An 8,542-nucleotide genomic window follows, 5' to 3' on the forward strand; every position below is an offset into this window, starting at 1 on the left:
CTCGTAGACGTATTTATGATTCTGACGTTTTCAATCTACGAGAGTTGTAGGGTGCACTTCCTATAGTGACCTGGACTTTCTGCACTATGCCCCGTAGACACTCCAAACATTGTACAAAATGAAAATAAAGGCGCTTACCGCCGAGCCCCAAATGTTAACTACTTCTACGGGGTAGTAGTGTAATGTAATAATCCATATCTTTCAATAAAGAAGTGTTTTAATGCCGTCTGTGGCCGATTCTGTCGGAAGTTCCCAATGGGCGGTAGTGACGTGAGTGAGGGGGCGCATCCGGTGGAACCCGGAATTACACTAAATGTAAACAGGAAGTAAACGAGGGTGAAAAAATGGCGTTCGGCCACAGACGGCATTAAAACACTTCTTTATTGAAAGATATGGATTATTACATTACACTACTACCCCGTAGAAGTAGTTAACATTTGGGGCTCGGCGGTAAGCGCCTTTATTTTCATTTTGTACAATGTTTGGAGTGTCTACGGGGCATAGTGCAGAAAGTCCAAAGCACTATAGGAAGTGCACCCTACAACTCTCGTAGATTGAAAACGTCAGAATCATAAATACGTCTACGAGGGTTGTATACTACAGCTAAGCAAGCAGCAAGTGTAGACGGTGTACAATGTACATGATCTTCCATCTCTCTACTATCTATCTGGTCACGCTGGTACATCCTGGTACATCACTCTGTAGTCCTGTGCTCATAGTTCAGCAAGCAGCAAGTGTAGACAGTGTACATTATCTTCCATCTCTCTTCTATCTATCTGGTCGCGTTGTAGTCCTGTGCTCGTTCAGCAAGCAGCAAGTGTAGACGGTGTACATTATCTTCCATCTCTCTTCTATCTATATCTAACTTGTATAATCTCTAACACATATGCTTCTGTGCTCAAACAAGCATGACAGCACACAATAAAAATATATACATCTGTTGTCTGCTGAAAAAAACAGCTTAGACCAGCCTAAGCTGGACCAGCTGGTTTTAGCTGGTCTTGGTGGTTGACCACCTTAAGGTGTGTTTTGGACGTCCAAAACACACCTTAAGCTGGTCTTGGTGGTTGACCAGCTTAAGGTGGTAGGTTTTGCTGGTTTAAACTGGTAGCTGGTTTAAGCTGGTAGCTGGTATTTTTGATGGTTTAGCTGGTTTAAGCTGGTAGCTGGTTTAAGCTGGTAGCTGGTATTTATGATGGTTTAGCTGGTTTAAGCTGGTAGCCGGTTTAAGCTGGTTTAAGCTGCTATCTGGTATTTATGTGTATTCAAGTGTATTCTGATATGCAGTGACCAACTTTGCTGGAGAGGATGCATGATCATGGTGAATTTCAGCCAGGTGCCCACAGCACGTGGTATATTTTAAAAACAGTAGCCTATATAAAAGTGAGCAAAATCCACAAAGGAATAAATAATCATGAATCAATTTAATAAATAACAATAATTTATTAAACTCTTATAAAAAACCTAAAAAACATTCAAATAACAAATAATTATGTAAATAAACAAATACATTCATAAACTTCAACCTTAGGAACACACACACACACACACACACACACACACACACACACACACACACACACACACACACACACACACAGTGTTCAAATGACTGGAAAAGAGTGAGAGAATATGAAAAATCTGACAGATCTGTCTTGATCACATGACTATGGAGATATTGTATACCGATTTGTGTGATGTTTGGAAAACATCTGCAAGAGTTGTAGCCAAAAATGTTTTTGCAAAAATCGGCCTGCTGGTGGCGCTATAACGCATTACCCCCATATCACCCCCCCCATACACAGACACACAATTTCTTGTCCTTTCTATTGATGTCCTGGATTTTTTTCTGAAATGTATCTCCCCATGGCCTTCTTCCTCTTTGTGAGATCTTCCCCATTAATGATCTGCCCCTCCAGCCACCAATGGAAACAGTCTGAAAGAAAACAAACAAGAACCCCCACCAATAAAACAAATATAATTAGCTTAGACATGCATGGGGTGAGTTGTATGAATTGTGATGTTTTGAGAATAACTTAAAGGGTCTACACCATGAAAATCACTTTTTTCTTGGTTTTTTGTATTTTTTGGGGTCCCCAGTGTCTCTTGTACCCCAAAAAATGTTTTTTTTTAAATTCAGTCATTCCTTCTCATTTCATGGATTTCCAGAATGGGCGTGTCTGAACAGGCGATCTCAGAATGGAAATGTTTCTGATGTCACAAACATTAATGATGGCAAACCCAATGTTAAATGAAAAGTGCCCGAATCGCTCCGAAACCTTTTCTACCCCCCCTAAGTGGGGGTCTACGAACAAATACTTCGGGCTCGGATTTTGGCTCCGCCCCCCGGAAGTGGGTGAAACAGGCACCTCAAACACTTGGTGGAATTGTTCAAAAATGTTCAAAGTGTTTTTTTTTCGATTTTGTATTTTTCTTAGATGCTTCTTTTTATGCAGAAATTTTCCTTTTTTTTCTTCTTTTTTTAATATTTTTATTTTATTTATTTTTTTATTAACAGACAGAATTGCTCAGTAGCCCCCCCCCTGCCCAAGAGGACGTTTTGGTATTGCAGCTGAAAGTGCTGTATAAGCCAGAGACAATTGACTTGGGATGAGTATATCTGAGTGATGATTTAGGCTCAGAGGGACATACACCATATGATATTAAATATCAAATATTTTTTTTAAATTCATGGTGCCTACCAGTGACATCACCAATGGAAATTCCAAGCTAATAGAAACTACAGTTTGTCTCTGCCTGGAAAGTTTGCATGCCAGAAGTAGAAGCCATTGTTCTTGCATTAATAATTAACAAATAAAAAAGTTAAAAATGTTGTTCAAAATGACCAAACCTGCCTAACGATGATGTCAAAGGTAGGCAGGTTTCTAAACTGTCCACGAACCATCAATGAAACACAGAGTGAGTAGACATAAATGGTGCCATCTTAAAATGTGTATTAGTGAGGACCACTTATATGAAGATGAATTGAAAATGGGGTGAAGTGGTTTTTTAAACCCCTGTTTCAGTTATGGAAAATGCATTTGAATGGAAAAGGTGGGTGGGCAGTGGGCAGGCAATAAGCCAGATGGCTACAATGGACAACAACAATTGGGGGGAAAAAGCTACCCCTGCCACACATGCATGTAGGGCTGCCACTATCAATTATTCTACACGATTATTCTATTGATAACTTTTTTGATCTACAAGCTCACAACGCGTCCAACAAGTTGCAAGCTTGTAGATCGGCATTTTTTTCAGCCCTAAAATCGATTATTTTATTACAATAGAGTATTTTCTTTTATGATTGATTAATAAGCTTAATAAGGCTTGCATAATAAACTAATAAGACTTGCATAATAAACTAATAATAGGCTTCTGTATATGACTGTAGTTCTCTTTTCCAGAAGGTGACATTCCCATTTCCCGTTCAGTTTTTCATAGCTTCAGTTGATTGGCTCGGCAGCAGATATACATTGGAAACACCCAACATCTCTATATGTGTTTCTGGTTGAAATTGATGCCACTGAGACAACCAAATGAAGGTATGAACAGTAACGCTAACAGGAATTCCACCTTCTGGAAAAGAGAACTACAGTCATGCACAGAGCCAAAACAGATTGAATTATGAGATCAAGTCATAATGAAACCCCCCCACCCCCACCCCTCAGTAAACATACCTCTGAGTCCTAGGGTCAGGAGGGTTTGACCTCGCCCTTGCTAGTGGGGCATTCTTTGTTTGTAAGGCTCATGGTCTTCAGGTTCTTGTTCCCCAAATGGCAACAGCAAGCTCCTTCGTGAACAGGGAGTCCTTGGTGTTTGCTGCCACCATCTTCCAGATCTCCTTTTGGAGCCACACACCAGAGCCAATGTGGACCTGAAACAGAAGAAAACAAGACATGTTTTAGAAATTAAAACACATTTTACCATGACATTTCCCAGACTTTCATTTTGGACAAAAGCAGGCACACTTCAAACAGAGTTTACTGTAAAGAAATGACATTTTCATGTCAAGGACCCCCAAATGTTGACCCCATTTGTAAAAGAGTTGGTGCCATGGACCTCCAATAGAGAAGATGTTAATTGTTGGATTAGATTTAGTACAGAATTCTACAACTGTCTATACTGTAGGTGGGGAGAGTTAAATTAATTATTATACAGTACATTGTCATTGGATTACATTCTAGCTGGTAATAACCCTTTATGCCTGGCATCCCTATTTTGTGCATGCCATAGGCAAAACTGTTCAAAAATAGTTCAGAAATAGCTAAACATAGCTGATCTACAAGCTCACGATGCATCATGACACGTTGCCTATTTTTGAAATAGTGCTTTTGTGCTTAACTGTTTCTTATTTAGCTGGGGACACTGTGGAACCCCCTGGGGACCCTATTTTTAAGAACCACTGTCCTACACAGTATGTTTCTTCAATACCTCGTCACCGTTGGTGTCAAACATCCCAGGTGTCGATGCCAAATCGTCTGACTCAGGGGAAGAGGAAACGGAGGGAGTTGCAACTGAAAATGTAGAGAATCATATTTAAGCTCCTTTTGGCAGTATCACAGTACTTATATTGTACACATTGTCACCATTTTCCATAGAACAGTATCACTGTCTAAACACACCTATGCTGTCACTGGTTTGCTTATCTGCAGCAGGGACGTCAGGCTTTGCTGCAGAGCTATATTGGGGCCCTTCCTCCAGTTTCTGTTTTGCAATCTCTAATTTGTTGCATCTTAAAGCATGAACAGGGTACGGAAAAATTAAAAAATAAAAACTGAATTGATGTATGCCTTAGTAGGATACCAGTTTAATAATGAACCTAGCATCTGTCCACTCCATATAACATGCTTTCTATATAATGTTTTTTTTTTAACATTTGTGGTCAAGATCTAAGTAAAAAAGAACATGAGAACAAATAACCAACATATAGATATATACAAAAAGAGAAGAGCAAACTCATGCAAATGTTTCGTTAAAATTTGTCATTGCTTACTTAGTTTTAAGATGCTGTAGGTCCAGGTCCAACTCTTTGGCCTTCTTCTGGGTACGACTGTACTTGACATTTTGTCGTGGATAGCTTGGGGTACAACAGCATCTCCACCGTATTCAGACGAGTCAGAGTCTAAAGGTAGTGCAAGTGATATATTTTGGATAAAACAAGATGTTTTTTTGTTAGAAAGTTTAAGTGGAATAAAATGTAATTTTATGCAATCTGTATCGTAGAGTATATTAATACAATATAACTTATACAATCTGTATGTTAGAGTATGTTAATACAAATAATACTACCGTATATAACTTATACAATTGGGGTGGTTGTATTTCGTCTCCCTGCTCTCACCTAGACACAGACAGGATCTGACATGAATTTTGATCTCATGGTCAAGATTCAATGTATCACCTGAGCAAGCAGGCAGGCTCTATTAGCTCAATGGTAAAAGGTTACAGCACTTGAAGAAGAGGAAAGTTACATAGTGCAGCTTTAACCCATTAAGACCTGAGGCCGATTCTAAAAATGTTCTCTAAATCCTAAAAGTTTTTTTGAACATAAAAGGAAAAAGATTTGAGGTACAAATGTTCGCTTTAAAAAATATGTATTCAAAAATAGCATGTCTACTTGTAGATCTGCTATTTTTGAATAGCCAAAGAAATCAAAAAAATTACACAGATGCGTTCCTGGTCTAAATGGGTTAAAGAAGGGGTCTCTCCATCTCTTTAATTAAGTAGACAATTCAGTTTCAAATTTTGTATGCCCACTTCTTTGTGTCATCACTTCCAATTGCACTTATTTATCCTGTATCCTGTATGAGTTCTGATTGGTTAAATTTGGTATTCCTGGACATGCATTTTCGGCTTACTAAAGAGGTGGAGAGTCTGGGAGACCCCTGTTACTGAACAAGTAATGATTACTTTAATATTTAACAAAACAATATCACTTTACCTTCAAACTGTTTTCTTCTCTTTGTGGGAGGGGGGTGGCAAAACACATAATGGTTCTCTCTTCCTGGGTTCTTTTTTCTCTCTCTCTCTCACACACACACACACACACACACACACACACACACAGAGAGAGATAAGCGAATCATTAATGTTCAGAGTTCACGGGATAGGCTATTAAAACACTCTGTAGCTTCATCACTGAAAGCGTGTGTCCACACACACACACACACACACACACACACACACACACACACACACACACACTACAGACAGTAGCCTATATCATAAATTATATTGTATATCCCACTATCATTTCTTGTAATTATTGTCATAATCCCTTTATCAAGACAAATTAAATAACTAAACAATGTGTCCTGACCATAGAGTTGGGTCATGATGACTTGTGATTGACTTCAAAAACATCCAGACATGCAGCCTACGCACTTCAATACAGTAATAGTAGCCTACATAAATAGTATTTCTGTGTGTCAACACTCACCTAAAATGTCCGCCGCTTCTTCTTCTTTCTTTTATCTTCTCTGAAGCCGGTTTATAATTCTTTTGATGAATCCAAAGCAACACAATTTGTCTAACTTTCTTTAGACAGTCTTCCCATCTTCCCGCTGCGTCGCGAGCCAATCTCTCGAGCTCTCAGCCAGTGTTGCCAGATTGTGTGAGAGAAATAAGGAGCCAGGTCTATGAAAACAAGTCTGCACTTTAAACCACACATGGCTCTTTGAAAATAGCCGATCTACAAGCTCACCGTGCGTCGCATTTGCGACACGTTGTGAGCTTGTAGATCTGCCGTTTTCAAAAAGAAAAGGTGAAATATTTGGAATATTATTTGAAACAGATGGGGGTCTGCGGAAAAAAGACATCAATTTGAAAAAAGACCTTGACCTTGACATGCAAATGTTTGAGAACTGTTTTAAACAAATGTTTTAAATGGAAGCAAGCCCAAATAACTACACTTTAGAAACAAGCCCCCCCAAAAAAGCAACCCGCAACTACCAATATTTACAAGCAACTTTACAGAAAAACAAGACCAAAGTCGCTTATAATAAGCAGATATGGCAACACTGCTCATGGCCCAGAATGCATTGCTTGTAAAAAACAAACAACAGATCTACAAGCTCACAACGTGTCGAATTGCGACAAGATGTAGATCTTTAGATCTGTTCATTTTGGTCACCAAGTGTTATTTAGAATCAATCTAGCATATTATTTGCCATTTGCCATATTAAGTAAATAAGTCATTGGATGCATGTTGTCATAATAATAATAATAATAATAATAATAATAATAATAACTAGAAAATGTGCTCCTCGGAGCACAAGTCTCCGCTACAGTGTTTTTGGTACCTGTGTAGAATTGCGCAGTGTGCCTTTGAATGGGTACTGCTTCAGGAAAGTGTTCTTTGTACTGACTGGCTGTTTTGGCTGCTTTTCCTACACGATCACTATCAAAGTTGACCAGGATGGTTTCGACTGTTGTGTTTATTTGATGGATGTGAACAACTGTCCCGCATACTCCATTGGACAGTCCGTCAGATACATTGATGTTGGTTGTCAACATGACTCTGGCCCCAACTGCTACAGACACGACTTTCCTTAAGAAGAAATCTACAAGCTCACCAAGTGGATTGGACGTGCCACCAATGAAGTCTTTGAAATATGCTTGTAGTCGATAGTGAAATTGACGTGCAGCCGTTACTGGGTTGCTGCGCAGCCATTTGCATTTTTCGTCATAGCCCATGTTTTTGACATCATCTACTGTTAAGATCTTCCCATACTGACGTGCAATACTTTGAATAACTTCTGGCCATCCCATGTCTGCGGCACTCAGCGTTACGAAAAAGGTTGGTATTCCTAATTGTCTAACTATTGCTAGTAAGTCTAAAAGCACATTTTGCCAATAGGCTGGTGAACCTCTTGTGTTTTTTAGGAATTTGAAGGCTACGTCTGTGAACAACATTGTTTGTACTTTTTGTTGTGATTTGAATATGCCAGCATTAACCCTTTGATTTTGGAATGTCTGACCGCGGCTTTGTCGTAGGGATATCTGAATTTGATCTTTGACCTGTTGTGCTTCCACCATGTATTGAGCTGCCAGAAGATAGTCTATGTCTTTAGCAAAACGGCCATCATAATGCAAAAGGCATTGGTTAAAATATTTTCTCTGTGTGATATATTTTTCTCTTTCTGTTTTTAAACCACCACGGCCATAAGGGTACTTTGATGGGTTTGCCAATTCTTCAAAGTTGTCGTCTAGATAGAATGCGCGTGGGTTTTGGTGTTCTGCAGGGGCGACTGAATATGTAGTGTCTGCATCTAAAAAATGTTCTTCTTGAAGCAATGTATCATATGGGAGTCCTCTTCTGTGTTACTGTTGTAGATGAGTATGCTTTCTTAGCTTTGGCCTTCTGCGCCTTTGCTTGACCAATGTCAGGTGTTCTCAAAGGGACACACACACGCACGGACGGGTGATTTGGACTAGAAGATACTGTTCCAATCAAGACTGATTGATCCTGTCTTACCTCGCTTCAAAAACGTAAACGGCTTTTTGAAGTGACACACCTTTTTATTATAGGATTGTATTTCGT

General features: G+C 39.2%; 1 long non-coding RNA gene across 1 annotated transcript; it reads right to left on the reverse strand.

The window, feature by feature from the left end:
* Positions 1-1,540: 1,540 nt before the first annotated feature.
* LOC308081500 lies at positions 1,541-6,475 on the reverse strand. The gene is made up of 6 exons (XR_013932858.1): positions 5,942-6,475; positions 5,290-5,341; positions 4,994-5,122; positions 4,432-4,514; positions 3,678-3,874; positions 1,541-1,936 (listed from the first exon to the last, which is right to left on the reverse strand). It is a non-coding gene; the product is annotated as an uncharacterized lncRNA (long non-coding RNA).
* Between the last annotated feature and the right edge of the window lie 2,067 nt (positions 6,476-8,542).

The sequence above is a fragment of the Gymnoscopelus braueri genome (assembly GCF_963280865.1).
Source record: "Gymnoscopelus braueri genome assembly, contig: SCAFFOLD_460, whole genome shotgun sequence".
In the NCBI taxonomy this organism is placed as follows: Eukaryota; Metazoa; Chordata; class Actinopteri; order Myctophiformes; family Myctophidae; genus Gymnoscopelus; species Gymnoscopelus braueri.